At 56.6% G+C, this 22,264-nt stretch overlaps 1 protein-coding gene across 1 annotated transcript in view; it reads right to left on the bottom strand.

Annotated features, from left to right (window-relative positions):
• Positions 1-22,264, bottom strand: part of INPPL1 (inositol polyphosphate phosphatase like 1) — a 76,209-nt gene that overhangs the window by 51,971 nt on the left and 1,974 nt on the right. The window lies entirely within an intron of this gene.

Here is a 22,264-nt window from a genome sequence, read left to right as displayed (position 1 = left end):
GACAGCAAGCTGGGAGGGGTTGCAAGCACTTTGGAGGGCAGGATTAGAATTCAAAAGGGCCTGGATTGGAGAACTGGTCTGAAATCAACCAGATGAAATCCAGTAAAGACAAGAGCAAAGTACTTCACTTCGGAAGGAAAAATCAACCACACAATGGGGAATAACTGGCCAGGCTGAATTGCCTGCTGAACTGCTGAAAAGGATCTGGGGGTTACAGTGGATCACAAGCTGAACATGAGCCAACAATGTGATGCAGTGGTGAAAAGGGCTAATATCACTCCAGGCTGTAGTAACAGGAGTGTCATATGTAAGATGCGGGAGGTAATTGTCCCACTCCACTCAGCACTGGTGAGGCCTCAGCTGGGGAACTGTGTCCAGTTCTGGGGGCCACACTTTAGGAAAGATGGGGACAAATTTGAAGAGTCCAGAGAAGAGGAATAAAAATGATCAAAGGTTGAGAGAACCTGAGCTGCGAGGAAAGGTTAAAAACCTGGGCGTGATTAGTCCTGAGAAAAGAAGACCAAGGAGGACCTGGGAACAGTCTTCAGATCTGTGAAGGGCCGTTCTAAAGAGGACAGGGATCCACTATTCTCCAGGTCCACTGAAGGTCGGACAAGAAGTGAAGGGCTTAATCTGCAGCCAGGGAGATCTAGGTCAGATATTAGGAAAAATGTTCTAACTAGAAGGATAACTAAGTACAGGACGAGGTTCCCAGAGGAGGATGTGGAAGTTTTTACAAGCAGGTTAGATGTATTACAATGTATTTTGTTTGACTCCAGATCACTCCGTAGGACTCCTCTGGCCTCATCGTTAGTTACCACACCACCAAGCTTTGTGTCACCCACCAGTTTTATCAGCATTGGGTTTATATTTACTTCCCGATCGCTGGCGAAATGTTGACTAGCATCGGGGCTAGTCCAGACACCTGCTACCCCACACTATGGGCACCCACACGCAATGATGACTCTCCACTAAGGACTACTTTTTGAGACCTATCCATTAGCCACTTCTTAATCCATTTCAAGTGTGCTTTATCAATGCCGTACAGATCTCACTTCTGAATCCGAATGCCATGCAGCACTGAGCCAAATGCCTTATGAACCTCTCCGTGCATCACATCAACTCTAGGGGCTCTTACAGCTCACCACGTTCATCGCCACTCCATGCGAGCCTCCGGATTAAGCACTGTGAGTCCACACCCGTCATACGGCATTTGTTTGTTCCTCCTCTCCCCAGGGCCAGACGCATGGGCAGTGGAGTGTCCTGTTTTGTCAGGGTTTCAAGTTTGGTTCTTAGTTGTTAAATACAGGTTTGATTGAAATATACTTGTTGCTATGTGTTTATGTTAGAGAAGGCCTGGTCAAAGACATGAGTCTGGTGACTGGAGGTGAGGAGGTCTGTGATGGTTCTTAGTTCCGGGGGGAGTTCATTCTGGGGTCTGGGACCAGCCCACCCGAAAGTTCAGTCTGCTGCATAGAGGAGCTTTACCCTTACTGTAGAGTTCCCTTGGGCCTGCGGAGAGAAGGTGTTGACCACGGCCTTTGTTCTGCAGCTTAGGAAATCTTTTAGCTATCCCGGGCCCCGGTTACTGAGCACCTTGAAGATAAGGGCTGAGACCTTGAACTCAAGCCGAAATTCTCCGGGAAGCCAGGTCGGGAGCGGAGGACAGGTGGGAATGCTGGGGAGGTGCCTGGCAGCCTTCCGTACTAGATGGAGTTTCCTGGATGCAGAAGGTTTCGTGCTCAGATATGTCGTGTGGCTGCAGTCCGGCTGAGCGGTGACAAAGGCATGAATAACTCGGTGCACGGGGATGGGATGGAGTCTCAGGAGATGGCAGAAAGCGTTACTTGCGGCAGCTGAGCGGCAGCGAGGAATCCAGGAGTGCTCCTAAACTATGCGTGTAATTGAGGAATCGTGAGTGTGAACCTTCTGCTACACGATGCTGCACTGTGGCTGCAAACTCTTCACCTGTATCAGTCAAACGTGTGATGTCGTCAAGGAATGAACTCAGCTTTGTTTACAAGACTTATTTTCTAGAAAACCATATTGACTGGAATTAATGATATTCCTTCCCTTTAATTCTGCATGAGACCTGCAGCGTGTCTCTCCCAAATTACACTCCCCCTTAACAACACCACTTCTGTCAAAACGTAAGCACCTGCCTATACAGTGTAACTCTTCCTGGTCTCTGGTTTGACTCTGCGGCCTGTAACAGACCGCACCAGCCCTCTCCTGGGCTTTGATAGCGAGCACACTGAGCCGCACGCCTTGTGGCTCGAGTCATCAGTAACTCTCAAACGAGTAATCCTGTCTTTTGCCGTCCCCTTCCCCCACCACCTCTTGTACCCACTCCGTCCTTCCCAAGCAGATTACAACCAACCATGGGAACTGTCCCACCAGGTTTCCCTAATGCCAATTCTAATGGGTTTTTTTTTTTCTCATCAATGAGAAATTCTAACTCCTCTTGCTTGCTACCCGGACTCGTAGCGTGGGTAGACAAGCAACTGAAAACGTCGTCTCCTCAAGCTCTTTGCCACGGCAGTTCAGTTTGTTCCGGACATCCTGAGTTTGAGTTTTGTGCTGCATTTGCTTCCTTAGCACCCTCTCCTTGCGCTGGTAGTTTAATGCCCGACTGTCTAGCCAAGTCCCCTACTTGTGATACACAGGCTGTTCCATTCACACTGCCCCCCTCCCAATGTGGAATGTGGCCCAGTATTCCATAAAACCAAAAACTCTGGCCTCTCATCTGTTGCACAGCTAAGAGATCACCTCCAGTATTTTCTGTCTTCTGCCTTCTCGAGCTCACTGAACTGGCAGGATCACCGAGAAGATCGTTCAGACTTGCCTTTTCTTCCATGCCGTTCCAAGATGCTTCTTCTATGGTCTGCGTAGCTCCATGAGGAGTCGTGTCATTGGTTCCAATGAGTATCGTCATCATCATCAGTGGACACTCGCCAGGCAACTTCATAACCCCGTCTAATCCTGCCATCACATCTTGTATCTTCGCTCCAGGGAGACGGCACGCCATCCGCTTGTCCCAGTGCGCCCTTCTGTGTTCTCGGTCCTCTCTTCTAAATATGGAGTCGCCAAGGATGATTGTTTGCATTAACAGTTGAAGAACCGATCTTGGTTGCTGCTTGTTTCATACTGCAAGGACACCCATCGCGTGTGTCCCCTGAAACTTCCTGTTCCATTCCTCCAGAGCCAGGTTCTTCGGTAGTTGACTTGCCGGGTGCCTGAAAACGTTTTGCTGCGTCTAGCCGGGTTGAATGCCCCTGGTTCTCTTTCCCTTCTTGGTCACAAATCGCCTGAACCCTTCTTTGGTTTCTACTCTGTCCAGTTCCTGTATCGCCCAATTCCTGGCATCTGTGACAATGATTTCCAAACCTGGTGGTCCAGGGAAGCCTTCGTTTCCTCGGATGCTGCACAATGGTGCAACTTTTGCTTCCAGACTGCGTGTTTTCTCCTCCAGTAAGGCCAACAGATTCCTGTTCTATTCCATCTTCCAGCAGAAAGGAAACCGTAGCACATCCAAGGCAGGTCCCAGCAGTTGTCCTGTCATCATCCATACCTGCTAACTGGTGGAGAGCCATTCCTAAACCATGATTCACGCTCCCGCTCTCAATTCCTACCGGAATTCATCCAGTTTGCTGCTCCTCCTCACCTGGGAACTGATCGATCTACTAAGCCTCACTGCTCAGCTCTCTCCCTCGCAAACAGAGACCTCAAACACCGTTCTGTTTGAAGGCCCAAGGGTCCCAGTGACAAGGCCCTCCCTGAAACACAAACAGACCTGTCTCGCTGGGCCAGGTGAGGGGCCCGCAGCCCAAACACACAACACTCATCAAGAACAACCAACCAACAGCTGAAACAAAGACGACACTCACCAAGTCCGTCCACCTGCAGCCACCAGATCCACAGCTTTACCTGCTAGCCCCTCCTGTGGCCCCGCAAAAGGGTATGTACGTGTTTGGGGCGGGGAGGATGGCTGGGGGCAGGGGCCACAAATTTTTGCAAAGAAAAATTTTCAAGTCAGGGAGTTTCACATTTCAGCTACATCAGGACAGCTTCACGGCTGTGGGGACGTGTCACCCAGGGTGACCCAAGACTTATTCTGCCGCATACAGCCAGACAAAGCCCAGCTTCCTCGTCAACCTTCACTTGCAAATCAGATGCGGGATGAGGGCACGGCACGAGGGCAGAACAAAGCTGCAGGTCGGCAGGGGACTTGTCCCAGCTTGTTCAGAACGGTCTGAGGTCACAGAGACGTTTCACTTCGGGGTGACCCATGACTGACTTTCTCGGGTGCATCCCATCAAATCCCAGCTCCTTATTTCATTAGAGCTCGATGAGATTTCTAAAAATGTAATCTTAGACGATAGATTTGTAAATGATTTTGGCTTTGGACAATACAAAACTACTCAAGACAGGTAAGTCCAAAGCTGATTGAGGAGAGTTACAAAAGGGATCTCACAAAACTGGGTGACTGAGCAACAAAACGGCAGATGAAATTCCATGTTGATAAATGCAAAGTAATGCTCATTGGAAAACATAATCCCAACTGTACACATAAAATGATGGGGTCTAAATTAGCTGTTACCACTCAAGAGAGAGATCTTGGCGTCACTGTGGATAGTTCTCTGAAAACATCCACTCAAAGTGCAGCAGCAGCCAAAAAGCGAACAGAACGTTGGGAGTCATTAGGAAAGGGATCGATAATAAGACAGAAAATATCTGTTGCCTCTATATAAATCCATGGTATACCCACACCTTGAATACTGTGTGCAGTTCTGGTCGCCCCATCTCAAAAAAGATATATTGGAATTGGAAAAAGTGCAGAGAAGGGCAATGAAAAATGATGAGGGGTATGGAACGGCTTCCGTCTGAGGAGAGATTAATAAAACGGAGACTTTTCAGCTTGGAAAAAGGATGAGTGGGGGGGGGGGGAAATATGGTAGAGATCTATAAAATCATGACTGGTATGGAGAAAGTGAAAGCGTTATTTATCCCTTCACATAACAAAAGAACCAGGGGTTAGCTGATGAAATTAACAGGCAGCAGGTTTAAAACAAACAGGAAGGTTCTTCACACAACACAGTCAACCTGTGGAACTCATTGCCAGGGGATGCCGGGAAGACCAAAAGTCTAACTGGGTTAAAAAAAGAACTAGATAAGTTGATGGAGGACAGGTCTATCAACGGCTATTAGCCAAGGTGGTCAGGATGCAACCTCATGCTCTGGGGGTCCTCTGAGTACCAGAAGTTGGAACTGGATGACCAGGGCTGGATCACTCGATAATTGCCCTGTTCTGTTCATTCCCTGTGCAGCACCTGGCACCAGTCTCTGTCGGAAGACAGGACACTAGGCTCCATGAACCCCTGGCTGACCCATTAGGGCCGTTTGTATGTTCTCATGTAATAAGGAACTGGGAACCCCGGATAACGAGCTGGTACCATGAATAAGGAGCTAAGAATAAGTCACAGGCCTCTGCCACATGAGCTCAGGAGACACTATTGGCTGGTCCTTTGTTCTCTCGACGGACCAGCCCTAGAGGACGACGTCTCACCCACTCCCAAAGCCAGAGCCCCGAGCGGGCGCGGTGATGTGCTGCGGGGGGCTCCCCCCGAATCTCCTGCTTCAGCTGGTGATGTGTGCCACAGATGCCCAGGACCCCTACCCCCAGCCTCAGTCGCAACTTGGCACCGACCACGCCTGGTGTTTAACCTTCAGTATGAACCGGCCTCCCCCTACTGGCCCAGGGGTCAACAACCCGCTTGGGGGAGCAAGGTTGGGGGTGGTTGTGGGCCGGGGGGGAGGGCAGCGCTCCCAGCATGACGAGATGGAGCTAATTAGGATAAAATCCCCAACTCTGCCCCGCCTCCTAGTGGCCGGAAACTTCCCCCTTCTCCAGCCGGGCTTCCCGTAGCATGCCCCCTACATGCATCCTCCGACCCATGCCGAGGGGAGACTGGCTTCCTAGGAGTTAAGTGCAGGAGATCGCCAGGCCCCATGCGCCATTCCAGCCCCGGCCCCGGGAGCAAGGCACAGACCACATCAAAGCCAGGGCGGTGCCGTTACTCTCCTCCACGCAGCGGAGCTGCCTGGGGCCCGACGAACCTCACCAGGGCAATGGCGGGTCCCCCAAGGATGGCGGGGGGGAGGGGGGGCGCGGCAGCCTGCGTGTGCCACTGAGTCAGCAGTTCTGCTGGCCTCCAACCAGCCATCACGTGGGCAGGGCTTTGTGAGACAGGGGCCAGGCCCCCCAAGAGGAGGGAAGGAGCCGTAAGAACCTGCGTAGAACAGGATCAGAGAAACGGCCCCACAGCCCGTCACTACAGGCCCTGTCCTATGGATGGGGAAAAACAGGTTCCCACTTGCAGCTTGGCAGAAGCTACAGCTCCCCCCGGGGCTCTGCGTGTGCAGATAACCCCATGGTATCAGAGCGGGGACAGACTGGGGAAAGAGTCACAGCCCCACTCCTGGCCCCTTTCATACCCGGCCCTGACAATCAGCTTGAGCGTCGACTGTACATTCTCCCAGGCTGGGGCTGTGTTTGAGTCTGTGAGCCAGGTAACCCCCCCACCAGGTTTTAACGCCCCCCTCCCCGCTTTTAAACCCCGCCCCCGAATTTAGCCCTTCATGACATTTGCAAAGTTCCAGGCAAACTCCTGGCGCCGGTAAACGGATTGATGATGATGGTTCTCTGGACCCAGCTGGGTCGGAGCAGTGTAAACCCTGCTGCCCCTGCATTGTCCCAGCGCCTGCTGGACGAAGGGCTCCGGGCAGCCAGGAAGTTATTTATTTTTCAGTGGAAGCTTGCAGGAACCAGGGGCCGTGAGCCAAGCTGGTGGGGTGATGAGGAGGTGTTGAGAGACGGGCCGCAGGATGCCACCGTGACCCGCGGAAGAACGGGCTCGACCCCAGAACGCACCAGGCTTCCTGTGCCAGCCGATTCCAGCCAGCCCTGGCTACTAGCCCCAGAGGCCCCTCTGCTTTGCGGGCGGTGGGAGATTGCTAGGCGAACGGAGGGAGGCAGGCAGGGGTAGAAACGTATCACAGATGCACAGTTCCCAGCACAGGTCTAAGGCACGTCAGATTCAATGCCATGGCCAGTGCTCGCGTGCCGCTGATGGCAAGAAGCCCACCCACACCTACAGGGACCACGGCGGGAGGGCTAAGCGCTCACCCACACATGCTGCCAGCCCCACCGCCCCCTGCTAATGGGATTTCCCCGGGCTTCAGAGAGGGAACCCCTTGCCACCTTTGTTGTCAGCCCAGGAGGCAACGATGCCCCGGGGGCAAGGAGAAGACAGCTAAGGGGGTTGCACGCACAGAGTCCATCAGGATCCCACGCCCCACTGCTAGCAGCTGGCTGGAGGTCCCTAAAGGTGACTCGACCTGAAAGCGTGGGAGGAGCCGAGGTGAGAGGCATGGAAGAGCCTTGGCCACAGGACGTTAGACCATACATTCTCTCACTGTGACCGCACGCCCGCCTCTTTCACCCTCGAGGAAGGAAATCTAAAAATACCAACTGTATTTAAATGCACATGAGAAAAAAAAAAGATAAAAGGGCAGGGAAATTTCAGTGGGTAAGGCAGGGTTTGCGGACAGCGGATCCCAGACTCAAGCCAAGTTATTCTGCTTTGTTCTAACTCAACGGGACACTCAGGACTTACCCCTGCGGGGACGGGTCAATGCACTTAACAGCCCAGTTTCCTTACTTCCCATTTGAGACGGGCCCGACCCAGAACACCAGATCCAGCTGCCTGGGCCGCCAGGAAGTTTTGATTTGGTTCTGGATCCAGATGCCATGACTCTGGAGCTGCTCCGCTCTTCATAGCGGTCCCCATTCAAACTAAACAGCCATGGTAACAAACAAACCCACCTGTCCCCATGCTGCGCAGAGTGGCCACCCCCACCAACAGCAGGGACTGATTGCTGAGCTGGCTGTTCCAGAATAACCAGCCTCTGCTACTGAGCTAAGAGAGAATCTTCATCAGCTGTTCGCAGTCCCGGGGCTATGACACCCAGTTGAGCAATTCTGATTCCATCCACTAGAGGGCAGTGATTCGGGCACATGAGCCCACCCCTCCCCGTCTCCTAGCAAATACTTTGCTAACATCAACCAAGCGGTGCCACCGCCAACATGGGAGGTCGACACAGCTAGACTTTGGTTGTGCAAAGCATCAGCTCCACCAACAGACCGAGCCACAAGCTTCAAACCCTTCTGGGATCTTCCCCTAGAATGGGGAGAGCGCCTCTGACTCAGTGCAGGAGCCGTGCACACAGGTGAATGTTTCTCAAAACCGCCAAAGGAGACAGAGGCTCCCACTAATTGCGTATCTGATGGGGACAGCCGCCACGTAGGAAAGGATTATTTTAGCTGATCGGGAACGCGCACCTCGTGTCACCTCACAAGGGCGGGAGAGCAGCCCAATCAGCGTGGTGTTACGGGGAAGGCCCTTTGGATGGATCAGGTGGTAGGATGGTCTGATTTTCTCAGAGCACCACGACAGGGGCAGAGTTAAGGGTATTTGGGTCCTTGACTGTGCAGTTCCATCCCTTACCGGGTATGTCTGGGAAAGCAAGGGGAGAGACGCAGGTGGGGAGGGGAAGCACCGCTCTGTGGGCGCATCGCTGGCATAGGGTCCCCTACGCCGGTCTGCCCCAGGGACTGCAGAGCCTGACTGCACAGCGAGCCCCAGCTGAGGGGAAGCAGGCAGCTCCCCAGGAAGGGCAGAAGGTGGGTGCAGGAATAGAAGGGAGAACCAGGAGTAAGTGGGGATCAAGCCCAGCTGGGGAAAGCCAGGCCGGAAACTCAGGGAGTGAGGATAGAGAGCCCCGGGAAAGACCCTGACTAAAGCAGGGAGAAGACTGGGAGACCCAGAGGGTGGGGTTAGGAAGCGGCCCAGGGAAAACCTCTGGTAGAGGAGCAGCCCTGGTCGTGCAGTACAGGGCCCTGGGCCGGAGGGTGCGACTGGGTTCTCCTACCCGCCCCCAGGAAGGGGGGCTGCAGGCTGAGCCCAGGAGAGGCTGAGGAAGGGCCCCAGAGAAGGCGGAAGGATTCTGTTTGTGTAAAAGACGTTTTTGGACGTTTGGTTCAGCCAGCCGTGACTCTGGCCGGGGTGGGGTTACGATGGCGACCCGGCCGCAGTGCCGAGTCACTGGCAGAGAAACCAGCACGGCTCTGGAGAGACGGCCGGCGGGGGTGGGAGAGCGGCTACGCCACGCCTGGCCACAAGGGGGCACCGAGCGACGAGCGGACTTGGCCCGGTCGCCGAGGTTAGGGCAGCCCTGAGACCACTCAAATTTACACCGGACTAGTGCAGACGGGTCACCAGGGCCAGGAGCTGCAGGAAGGTCCCTGACATCTCCCCACGCCCCTGCAAAGAGCTGAGCTCAGCCAGAGATGAGAATCTAGCCCTTAATCTCTCTGTGACTCAGCTCCTCTTGTGTCAAATGGGAATAATAATCCCGGAGAGCGTTCCCATGCTGGCTCAGCCCCGGGGTCCGTCCAGCCCAGGCTCCTGGCTCTGGCAGGGGCTAGCCCCAGCCACTTCCGAGGAAGGTGTGGGAACCCCAGCAGACAGGTGTGGGGGAATCTGCCTGTATGTTAAGGGCACGTATACGCTGGAAACTTCAGTCAACCTATGATAGGTTCATGTCTACAGAACCCCCTTCTGCTCGTGGTGCGCGTCCTCACCCAAAGCGCTTCCACTGACTTCAGAGGGGCAGTGGGGAGGGCTAAAAGCCTGGGCTCCCCCCTCCCAGGAGCCTGGCTGCCCCCCCGGGCTCTTGGCTCCCTGCTCCTCGCTGCTGGGAGCCCAGCTGCCCCCCTGGGTTCTCAGCTCCACACTTCCAGCCACTGGGAGCCTGGCTGCCCCCAGGAAGGTCCTGAGAAGAGGGTTTTCTCAGGGGAAAGGGCTAGGGGGACGTTCCCAGCGGGAAGCTCTGTGGCTGGAGTCCAGGCAGCTCCTGGCCACCCAGTAGGGAGCCTCAGTGCAGCCTGACTCCCTGCAGGGAGCGGGGAGCCCAGGCAGCAGCCAGGCTGGGAGCAGGGAACCCAGAGGGCAGCCAGGCTCCGGCTGGAGCCCCCCACCCACTGTGGGATGCTGGCCCGGCTTTCTTGTCAATTTCACGGCAAACTGACACTGACAGCCAACAGCCGATATAAGTAACCTGCAGTGTCTACTGCATGGCCCTAACTACAGCCACAGAAGCCCTACGCCCCTCATGGAGGTGGAGTTATGTCGTCGGTGTAGTCGGGCACTTACGCCAGCTGGAGCACGGCTGGAGAGCGCTCGCTGACTTAATGAGGTCGATGTACGCTGCCCCACCTCGACCTAACTCTGCAGTGTAGACCAGGCCTGGTTTCTGATCGTTACAGATCAGCTGGAGCCCTGCAGCCTGAGGTTTAATATCGCTGCCAAATCGTTGGCATTAATTATAACTCTGGTTATTCTTGTTCTCCATGTGACCATCCACGCCCTTTTTCAGACTTGTTAAGATTTTGCTCTTGATGACTTCCTGTGGCAGGGAGTTCCACAGTCTGCATGCACATGAGGTGAGAAAGTGTTTCCTTTCATCAGCTTCTTGCAACACCTCGTTTGTTTTCTCACAGCTGCACCTGGAGCAGAGGACTGCTGGCTGCAGTGACGTCCAGATCCCATCCCAGAGTTGATACAGTTAATTTAGACTCCTGGAAGGTGCATGACCAGTTTAATTCTTCACCTCCAAGATGCATTACTTTGCCTTTATCGAAAGTGAACTTCATTTGCCATTTCTCCCCTAGCTTGGTCTGGTCTCTCTGAAATTCCTCACTGTTCTCTCAAGCCCTAACTAACCTATATAATTTTGTGTCATCTGAACATTTTGCCCCTTCACTGCTCACCCCCTGTTAAAGTGGGGATTTCACCCTTAGATCTCCCCTTTGAGTCAAGGCTGACATGTCTCTCCCCACACACCCTGGTGGCCCAGTACGGAGCCACGGGGGGTGAGGGGGTATATGCCTGCCTCAGTTTCTCCTAATGGGTTTGCAGTGAGTTCAATGAGGCTTTTCTGCGGGAAGAGTGCCCCTTCAGAGGTCTGGTTTATTTAACCCAAGATCAAACAACCCTTCCCTCCAGCCTCCTAACCAGGAGGGGACGAGTTAACCTTGGTCTGTCTGTTCCCCTGCAGCCAATGCATCACCTCCGTCCAGCCTCCTTACCAGTAAAACCCTCTTGGCCCAGGACCCCCTTCTAAAGTCTGGCCTCTTGCCATCATCTGGGGAACGGTGCCCTCTGGGCTCGGGCCCTGCAAAGGTCTAGCCGCACAGCTTTCCTCTGCAGTGGTGGGTAGTTCCTCCGGAGCACCTCTCCCAGGTTCCCCCTAGCCAGTTCCCCTGAGAAAACTCTCTTCTCAGGACCTTCCCGACTGAGCCCTCGTTACCCTTCATTAGACCTAGGCGTCCAGTGGCCAGGGCGGCCCAGAGCCGTAGCCACATGTGTGTGGGTGGCTGGGAGGGCGATGGGGATCAAAGGCAATCCCGGGCAACGGTCAGAGTTCTTGCAGGGGAGCGCAGCTGGAGGATCCAATGTGAGGGGCTGGCTCAGGGGGTTGGAGAGGCAGGATCCGCAGCACGGCAAGGCCAGGCAGCAACAGGCAAACAACAGCTTCCTCTTCCTCCTGGGGCCTCTCTCACAAGCTGGCAACCTCTGAGCACACTGCCTGGGCACACGGCCGTTAGCAGGAAGGCTGCTGGGCAGGGGCAGTGGTTTGGCGCACCGTGGTGGCAGGGCGGCAAAAGATTTCCGGGTTCGAAACCTGACAGCTCCTTAGCGAACGGCCTCCTTCACACCTGATGACTCAGAGGTGGCTCGGGGTGGGCTGGCTCTCCTTAGCGGAGCCTGTCCCAGGAAAGCTGGGTCTCCACCCCCTCAGGGCCGGCGACTCTGCCCTGTCCAGATCATTAATACATACAGTAAACGACCCAGGGCCTACTACAGAGCTTTGAGCCCTCCACGGGGCACTTGCTGCCACGATGGAAACAGAGCGGGGAGGGAGAGCTCGATGGTTTGAGCATTGGCCTGCTAAACCCAGGGTTGTGAGTTCAATCCCTGAGGAGGCCATTTCGGGAGCTGGGGCAGAAACTGGGGATTGGTCCTGCCTTGAGCAGCGGGTGGAACTAGATACCTCCTGAGGTCCCTTCCAACCCTGCTAGTCTATGATTCTAGACCATTTCAGCCTATTTTTCATTCCCATCTCTGGCCAGTCGTCCGTCCATGACCATACTTTGGCTCTCACCTGCCGCTACTTAGGCCGGCTCCGCCCTTAAAACTACAACGCACAGGGTGTGAAAAATCGATATGCCTGAGCACTGTAGCCATGCCAACCTAACCCCCAGTGTCGATGATCTCGGTCGGGGTCCCTGCAGCGCCCGGCACATACAAGGGGCCCCCGATCTCGGTCGGGGTCCCTGCAGCGCCCGGCACATACAAGGGGCCCCCGATCTCGGTCCGGGTCCCTGCAGCGCCCGGCACATACGGGGGCCATGACACACAGAATGGTTTGTTCTATGATGAATATCTTAGAAATATCCTTCAAACTCACTCCCCCGCAGCTAAATCCAAAGCACGCGCAGGGGGCTGAAGACCTCAAGATACGAGAACATCTTCTGCTTTGAGATCCCTCAGGCAACCCCCCTGTGCTTAGTAATGACCCCAGGGGCATCTGAGCTCCCCTCACAAGCATATTGGTGGTCCCGCTGGCACAGGACTGAGGCACATTGACAGGGCAATGGGTCGTGCTGTTACTGCCAAGGCCTGGGAATCAGTAAGGTCTAGTGGCCAGAGCACTGCAGAGGGCTTTAGGAGCCCTAGGTTCTATTCCTCGCTTGGTCAATGCCAGGGATGAGTCACTCTTCTGCGCCATACCTCAGTTTCCCCGTGGGGATAATGATACTGGCCTTCCTCGGTAAAGTCCTTTGAGATCCCCAGATGCAGAGAGTTGCTATTATGAAAGGGGAAGTTTCAGGGCTGGTGCCTTTCACTTTGATCCCTGAAGTATGCAAATCAAGGGTGATTTGAAAGTCAGTTTCTAGTTTAATGACCTGTTTGCTGGTAAGAACCTGCCAGGGAACAGGGGACGCCCCCTTCCAGTAAAGATCTGCATGAAATCTGACAGTCCTTCTGCTTTCTATTTCCTGTCTCTCTCCTTCCCAGCACCTGCCCCAGCTTCCCTTTGCGTCCAATTAACACAATACTAGCTGTATGCAGGCAGCCCCGAGCTGCTTTCTCATGAGCTCTCCCCAGCTCAGGGTCAGGCCAGGCCTTGGAGGGAAGATTTCCAAGGGCAAGCAAGGGTGATGCAGGAAGCAGGGCGGGTGACTCGGCACCCGGCGCTCTGACTCAGCGCTGAGCCAACGGCAGTCACCGCTCGGCCCCTTCCTTTCAGTCTCTACAGATGAATTTCTGACTTGTGAGGCTGTGTTTGGAATGCAAAGGCAGGGGGAGCGCGGAGGGCGGCACGGGATTCTGCTCGTGTAGCCTAGGGGGCACCGTTCTTGGAGAAGAGGGCCCGATCCCTTGAGTTTATTCAATCCCCTGGACCGGCCACAATATCCTGGTCAGCGTGGTTAATTCCATCTTGCCTCCGTCAATTTCCCCTGCAGTTTTCAAATGGATCCACTATAGTCTTCTTCCCTTCCTGTCCTGAACGACTGCACAGTGTCGCTGTGTGCTGGGAAACAACCGTTATGCTTCACCCCAGAGGTGGCTGCACGTCAGTGAGAGAGGGTGGAAATTCTCTCACACCCTTCCATGAATCAGAAACGAGGGCTGCACACAGAGCGAGAGACCCACTCTGCCCTGGAGAGCCTGATGGCTAAACAGATGGAGGGGAGAGGAGCACAGAGAGGGAAAATGTCCAAGGTCACCCAGCAAGTCAGAGGCAGAGCCATGGATAAACCCAGGTGTCCCGAATCTCCGTCCAGGGACCCTACCCACCGGGACACGCTGCTGGAATGAACAGCATGAGGCCGTGATCCATTGCAAAGATGTATTTGCTGGTACCCTGAGCTGTGAAAACAAGACGCCTGGCTAGATGCCAGCTCAGCCTGTACAAACTTCCTTCTGCCAGCTCCAACTCCCACGGGCATCCCATCTGCTTGCCACGCCAGAACTCCCTGCTCTGTGCCAGCACTAGCCCCCGCCCAGAGCCCTGCAGGGGGCATGGGCACCTCACAGGATGAGGGGAGCAAGCACAGCAGAGCACGCCCCCGCAGAGGGGCCCCACCACTGCAGAGACGCAAGGGCAGGGGGCGGTGGGAACGAGGGGGTGAGCGCAGCGTCGGAGCGGGTGCCCCTGACCCCTTTCCTAGCTCCATGCTGTCGAGGAACCTCCGCTATCCGCTGTTCCCAGGATGGTGATGATGAAAACTATTCCATAGCCCTTCCACGCACAGGGCTCACCCCTCTACCCGCGTGAACCCTCCCAGCCCTAGTGGCAGCTGGGGGAGGGGTGGCAATTCCCCATTTGCAGAAGGGGAAACTGAGGCACGGAGCCGAGAAAGTCGGTGGAAGAGCCAAGAATGGAACCCAGACGCCCCAATTCTAACCACACCCCACGTCTCCAGCTTTGAGAGCTGACACGGGCAGCAAGTTCACCAGTCTGGGGCAGCCCAGAGGTGTACCCTGTTCCCCACCCCCATGCCCACACTGAAAAACCCATGCCAATGCCCCCTGTGGGGAGCCCTGGCCAGATGCTGGGAGAGCCGCGCCGTATTCTGCAGGCTCCAGCTTCTCCCCTGACTCAAGGGCCTGTGGGGCCCGTCGAAGTCACATGCTGCTCGGGGCTCCCGGAGGGCTGGGTTACTGATTTCTTCCTGACTAATCCCACCCTGACAGCCAGCGACTCAGCTCCAGCGGGCAGCTGAGCAACACAAAGAGCCATTGTGCGGAGTGGCCAGCTATTTACTACACCCCGATCTCCCCGGGCTGCAGTGGGGCCGCGGCAAGGCCCCGATGCGGGCTGATGCGTCTGGGCTATTTTAGATGCTCAGAGGAAAGTAACGAGGAATAAGACGCCGCTGGGAGCTGCGGGGCTACACAATGGAGCCCTGGGTTCAGAGGGTGCCACTGTCATACAAATTACCATTAGTCAGAGGGGAAGGGAGTGAACCAACTCAGTCACACCAGGGCCGCAGCAGTGAGAGAAAAGACAGAGCTGCCGCCTGGAACCAGTTATCTTGGCAAGGCACTAGAATGTACGACGGAGCGAAGAAAACGTGCTGTGTGGTTAACCCGTGGAACTCATTGCCACAAGAACTCTGCTGGAGTAAAGACAGGTAGCGAGATAAGAAGAATCTCTGCAGTTATGGTAGCCAGGATTAAAATGCATAAGGGATATAAATCCTCAGGCTTCAGGGCTTAAACCAGCCCCTGCCTGAGGGGGTCAGGAAGGCTCTCTCCCCTATAACTGCCTATCTCTGCAGGGGTGTCTTCCTCTAAAGCAGCTGGTCCTGGCTGCTGTCAGGACATCAGCTCTGGTCTGACGCCGCATGGCCATTCCTGCCTCTGAAGTTGGAGGGTGGGGGCGGGAGGGGGATGTACCAGGCTAGGGACGTGGCAGGGGTTGGGAATGACTGGATCCTGGGGATGGGGCTTGCGGCAGTCAGCACTGGCCAGGCCCTCCCTGACATCAGGAGCTCGTCAAAGCCGGACAGGCTGGATAATCCGTGCAGTTTCCCTGAGGCTCCATGCGGCGGGTGCTGACGATGATTCAACCAGGCGGGGGAGGGGAGGGGCGCCCTGCCGCTCCGGGGCCTGGGCACCAGCTGACGACAGAGGAATGCCATGGCTCGGCGACCTGGCTCCAAGCCTCCCAGCTGTGGGGCTCGGGCCATCTCCGCTCCGGCAGCCCGGCGCGGCCGGCCGAGCTGCCGGCACTGGTGGCCTTTGCTCTGTAAATTGCTCTGTAAATCGATACGGCAGAACCCTCTGCGAGAGGAATGTCTCGTCTCCCCCCGGCCGAGCAAACATCCCCTCCTGGGCAAACATCCCCTCCCCCCGTGCTAATGCCCTCTCCGACTGCTGCACTGCACGGGGGATCAGCACCCGCAGTCAGGAGCGCCCCTCAAAGGCCCGGGGTGCCTGGGTGCATGTCCCTGGATTCAGATGTGATCCTCTCATTTGTCCGCCCGGCAGCTCTCTGTCCTGGGGCCAGGTGGCAGAAAAATAAAGATTCTCCTCTCCTGCTGATTTCAGGGTCTGGCTGCACCCCCTCACCCCCAGCGCTCAGCCCAGCAGCAGAGCTGAGCCAGTGGGACGAGATCCCCAGCCCGCAGCGGGCAGGCTCCGAAGGCTGCTCTGACCCCACTGACCCCGAGAGGGGCCAGTCGGCAGGTCAGCAGCTTCCCTCCTCTCGGGATTTCGGCAAGTGCCAGCAGGCACTGCGGTATTGCTCCCTGGCGCCTGCCCCGGCAGCAGGCCCGCGGGTCAATACCTGCTCTGTTAGCCAGATCAATGGGGGAGGACGAGTCAGAGCCAATAGTGGGGGGGGGGGGGGGGGGGCCAGGGGCTTTGCCTGGGGAGAAGGCAACAGCGGGGAAGGGGGGCGGATGGGGCTCCTGCAGGCTTTTCCAGTGCTGGGGGAACAGGACCAGCTGCAGGGAAAAGGTCACGACTCAGCAAGGTAAAGCAATGGGAATGCGCCCTGCACCCCCTCCCCACAGAGGTAGGTAGATCTAAAGCGCTGATAAGACTTTTGCCCTAACAGCTGAGTGCTCTGCTTTCTAGACTGTATCCCTCCTTACTCCGCCCGGGGAAGCAGGGCAGTGCTGGGCCAGGCAGCTCTTTGGGGCAGGGAGCGTCTGGGTTTGTACAGCGCCCAGCGCAACAGGGCCCTGCTCTGTGCAGGGAGCGCCCGGGTCCCCCATGCTGCAGCTAAAGGATAATACCGGCATTACTCCCAGCTGGGAAACTGACGCACTGGGACATGAAGTGACTTGCCCATGGTCACACGGAGTCCGGGGCAGAGCTGAGAACCGCCTGGCGGCCTCCCAGCGTAGCACCAGAGCCCCCTAGGCCGTCCTTCCTTCGGGGCCAAGCCAGCGCTGCAGCCTCAACTGGCTCAGATCAGCCAAAACCCGGAGCCTTCAGAGCTCACCGCTGATTTCTCCATCACGCTTTCTATCACGGCTCCGTGGATAAAGGGTTAAAAGCCGTTTACAGATTAATCAGTTCCTGAAACCCTCCAGCGCACCCTCCCCCGAGGCGCCTGTAACCACCCACCGAACCCGCGGCTCGCGGCCGTTAATCATTAGTCAACCTTTCCCGAACCAGAGCCATCAGGCCGGATTTTCACACCGACCCACGGGGGCGCCGGCTCCTCCCGGGACAGGGGCCGAGGCGTGACAGCGGGAGACCGCCACGTTTAAAGATTTCCCCGGGGGCCGCCAGCGCATCTGTGAAGGTGGAGCCCTGCGAAGGGTTAAGGAACCCGCTTGCCTTCCTGTAACCCAGGAACACTCCCTGTCCAACTTCCACGCAGAGTTATTTTTAGGTCCCAGCAGTGGTTTATTTTGCCCTCCGCGACTCAGGCACACACGGCGCCAGGCGACCTCCGTGCCCTCTCCCTCGGTGAAAAGCCCACACAGAGCTGCTGGGATCCAGGACGGGCAACAGACCCAGGCCCGGGGAGCCCAGTCATCAGCTGGGTCAGAGCAGGGCAGCTTGCCCAGGTCTCTGCCGGCCATGTGCCTGGATGGAGACATGGCGGTGGGCAAGGCAGAGGCAGCCCGTGAAAGATCCAGTCTCTGTCCCTTCTCAGCCGCTGGTTTGAATCCAGCCCAGGGCTGCTGTCATTTACAGATGACACCAGCCCCTGACTGTTCGGGGGCCTAGCTGAAGCGAGTTTGAGGCATCTCAGCCCAGCGGTCAAGCGCCCCCACCACATCTCGCGGTGGGGAGGGGGAGGATGGGTCTCAGCCAAGAGGCCAAACAGTGACAGAGCAATGGAAACTCGCGTGCCCCCTCCCCCAGCAGGGAGCCCAGGGGAGAAAATCCAGTCCAGCACCTGCAGTGCAATTGCCGGGGCTCTCCTTAGGCCCCAAGGAGACACAAAGCTACCATTGAGGCAGCAGCCCGGTGGTAACAAGCAAGGAGAGGGTGGAAAGCCCATGGGGGCGGAGTGGCAGGGGGGGAGGAGGGAAGCGCTCTCCGTGGGGAAGCAGGGGGGTGGGGGGCTGTGTAATTAAAGCTGGCCCTTCTCTGTGCGGCGCGAAGGAACAGAGCGTTCTCACCACAGCACAAAGGCACCATGCATGAGGGGAGGGAGCGGGCATACTCGGCACCGTGCCCAGGGCAGCAGCTGGAGCTGGAGCGTGTTTGCAAAGAGAGGAAATTGCTTTTCCAGGGCCAGCCCTTCGGGGGCTCCAAGGCCAGGAGGAGCTCACAGCGGGAGGCGGGCAAACAGTCAGGGTGCCCAGAGCACCCAGCCCGGCGCAGCCCAGCCCCGGCACTGTGGACTGAGAGGCAGCGTGGGCTAGTGGCTAGAGCACAGGGCTGGGGGCAGGATGGGTGGGATTCACAAAGATGGGCTCCTAAATGGTGAATCCCGCAGGGCTGAGCTCCCAGCCCAGCTTTGCCCTGTGGCTTTCGGCAAGGCGCAAGCTCCCTCCAGGGCGGTACTTTCAAATACTTTCTGTTCCAGGACCCTCTCCCCTACAGCCGTCCCCACCGGAACTCGTGGGGCCCTGCTCTCGGCTGGGATTTCCTGGTGTTGCTGCTACCCAAGCTGGAATACTTCCACTGAGTGGCACGCGGGCGAGCGGTTTCTCCGCTCGCGACAGGGCAGATGCAGAGTCACTCGAGTGCCCGCTACTCGCGGGGATTTTCCTATGGCGCAGGCAGGAGGGGCAGCGTTCCGGCCGTGCCGTTGCCCACGCCGCGCGGCATCCCCGCCGCCACCCCAATCCCCGCGTGTCCCCCGCACCAGCGGCCGTGTTCGCACAGCGCCTCGGCAACGCCTCGCCCCCGAGCAGCGCTGACTAGACAAGACTGAGAGAATCGCGGAACTGGTCCACGAGGCGACAGAAAATCGCCAGGTCATTTCCTCCAGGGCTACCATGTGAGCGGACCTCAGCCCTGCCCACACAATCCAGCCCAGGTCACCAGCAGAACCAGCACCTCTAAAGAAACACCAGCCAGTACAGCCCTGCTCGGGCGCCGAGGGGCCGGACTAGAGGATAGTTTCCTCTCTCTGAGAGGAAGGGATCCATACAGATCCCCGGACCTTTGCGACGAGGGCGGTCGCAGGCAGATGACTGGCTTGGCTTGGGGCAGATGGATTTTGTAATAAAAGCACAAAGCAGGGACACTTGCTGCCTGGCTCATGAAGGGAGGCCCAAATTCATTGCTCAGGGGTGCCAGCGTGAGCCCAGACTGCTCCCAAGCGGGTTTGCGGAAGCTGCCGTACAAAAAAACTCTTCATTCCCTAACCTCTGGCTGCACCCCTCTCCCGGAGTCCGGACATCACGATCCACCTGTTTACTTGGAATCAGGGGCCCGAATGGCTGATTGGCAGAGTGCCCAGAGATCCCTAGGCTTCAAGAGGGCCCCAGTCCCACAGCCACGCACCGCAATGTGTTGGCAGAATATCCCCAGCTACCTGCGGCTTCCCGGTGGTCATCACCTGTCCAAAGCAGAGACAGACCCCCCTCATCTGTCCGCTCCAAGAAGCCCAAGCCATGCCACTTGAGCTAAAGGAGAATCCCCATTAGCCGGTAGCAGTAGAGGACCTATGACACAGTTACTATGCTGCACACAGCCCTGCCGGGACGTTGCAACATAACTGTCCCCTTGGCAGGGCCGTATCAGAGAAGGGACGTGGGCATCCATAGGGAACCTGGCAACGGCCTCACTGGGCATCTCCCCCTTGGATGTCTCATTCCCTCTGCCAGTGGCAATCTGCTGTGCCAGGGAGTTTGGACAGGCTACCCGAGCCCTACAGGCTCACGGATTCACTTGGCCCACTAAGGACACACACCTCAAAGGGACAGACTGATGGCCCCCGGCGTGGGCCGACTGGACTGCAGCCACGGTTAATGAGCGCTGGTACTTCTGGTTCCCCCTCCCTGCCCTAGCCATGGGTTACCAGTGGCTGCTGCCCAAGACGGGCCTGCTCCAAACACCCAGCGCAGGCAGGTTCTTACCACCACCTACCACCCACTAGGTGCAGAGACAGGAAGCGACTTGCTCAAGGTCACGGAGCAGCTCTCGGCTGCCCTCCTGTAGGCGGCTGACCTAGTATGTTGGGAAGCCCTGAGCTCTAGCCCAGTGGCACGGTTCGTGTCAGTGGGGCGACCATGCACCCTTTCCCAGGCACCAAGACAAGGAGCCGGGACGGGAAAGATTTGCAGAGGAAGGAAAGTCAGGGCACAACAATGGGACCTTTCTAGAGTGAAACAGGACAACCCCCCCCCCCCCCCCCCCCCCCCAGCAGATGCTGCACGGAGCCCAGCGTTGAGACCTGCACAGTGAAAGGACGGGGAATATTCGTGCCACTGAAGCAGGAGGCCTGGATCCAAACAAGTCTGAGGAAGTCCGGATGCCGCTCTGAGTTTTGTGACTGGCCCCTGTTGCTACTGTAATGAGCTGCCAAGTGTGGACATGGAACACTGCCCTCTATTGGATGGAATTCAAACTCCTTCACTGTGTGGCATAGGCCCAAGACTGCTAATTCATGGGGATTCTCCTTCAGCAAAAGTGGCAGGACTCTGGGCTTTAGAAGCAGGTGGATTTGAGCTGCAGCCAGGCGGCTGTGAAATTCTGTGCAAGGAGGAGTCCCAGTTGGCCAGAGATTTGTTAGAGAGTAATGGGCTGGACCTGCAACACCCTTGTAAACTCGGCCAAAGCTCCGATCTGAACGTCGCAGCCTGGAACCCAGCTCCTCCAGCATTGGAAGGTGCCTGGCATCGGCGCTCACCCTACACGGGCTCCAGTACATCCTTGAGCCCCAGCTGCTGCGAGTTAAGTCGAGTGTCCAGCAATTGGAAAGGGGGCTGGCTGGGGGGGGTTAACGATGGAAAAACGCCTCCCTGTCACATCCCCAAGAGCAGGAGCGAACACTGTTTGCCACAGGAAACATACCAATCCCCCGGAGCAGAGCCTACCGCAGGAAGCTCTGGACCCATTAAGGGCTAGCTGCCCTGGCTTGTAAGGCACCACAGAGCAGACTTTTGGAGGTGCTAAGCACCTATTATAAAAGTCAATGGGAGCGGCAGGAACTCAGCACCTCTGGGGGGCAAATCAGGCCTGGCAGTTATTATACAAGGACAAAGGCACAAGCTAGGAGAGTCTTCGATTTGGGCCTGACAGGGGCAGGAGGGAAAAGAGATGGGGCACTAATGCCTTGTGGGGTATGGAGGCTGCAGAGAGCTCCTGAATGGCCCTCCAGTGCCATGTCGGGGATCCTTTCCAAGCGGAGAATGCAGCAGGAAGGCAAATCGGAGCCCCAGCCCCCACGCCTGGCCACCCTATGGGTTACAAGAAGGCCAACTTTGCTCGCCCGGGACACCATCACCAAGGAAATGAGTCAATTTCAAAATCAAAGCCTTAAAGGTCATCTCATGCCCCGGCCCACCTAAGCTGGCTCTTACAGTCCCACCCATCACTTGAGCATCCGATCCCCCACCCCAGAACCCCTTGCCCATGTCTGGGGCGTTTCAGTCATGGGTTCTGTTTTTTCTCCCCCATCCTAATGTGGGACAGGCCCACACGCCGCGTCGGGGGAGGGGGAATGGCTGACTCTGCAGGGGACCAGACCCACGGTGCTGTGGGATTCACGCCATGAGCAAAGAGGGAACTGCCTTCTCATCTCTTTCAGCTGCAGACATCTTGCGTCCTACCTGCAAGGCCAGTCAAGGAAGGGGACCTGTAGCTAGCACTTTACCCAACAACCCAGCCCTGCCCCACTGGGGGGCAGGATCACTCCCTCACTTTACACTGCAGTGGCCCAGCTCTGACATGGAGCATAGACGCATCCTACATCAACAGAAGGGTTTTTCCATCCATGTAGCTACCCCACCCCGCTGGTAAATGGCTCAATGGAATAATTCTTCCCTCGTCCCAGCTGCGCCTACACAGGGCCTTAGGTTGACCTAACTCCATTGCACAGAATCATAGCTAGGTTATCTCACTTTTAAGTGTAGACCTGGCTTGACACACACAGAAGTTAAGGGACATGCCTAACAGTCACAGCAAATCAGTAGCAGAGTCAGGATAGA

The sequence above is a fragment of the Chelonia mydas genome, chromosome 1, assembly GCF_015237465.2.
Source record: "Chelonia mydas isolate rCheMyd1 chromosome 1, rCheMyd1.pri.v2, whole genome shotgun sequence".
NCBI lineage: Eukaryota > Metazoa > Chordata > Testudines > Cheloniidae > Chelonia > Chelonia mydas.
The sequence above is the reverse complement of the archived record's forward strand: the minus strand, read 5'-3'. Positions and strand labels throughout refer to the sequence as shown.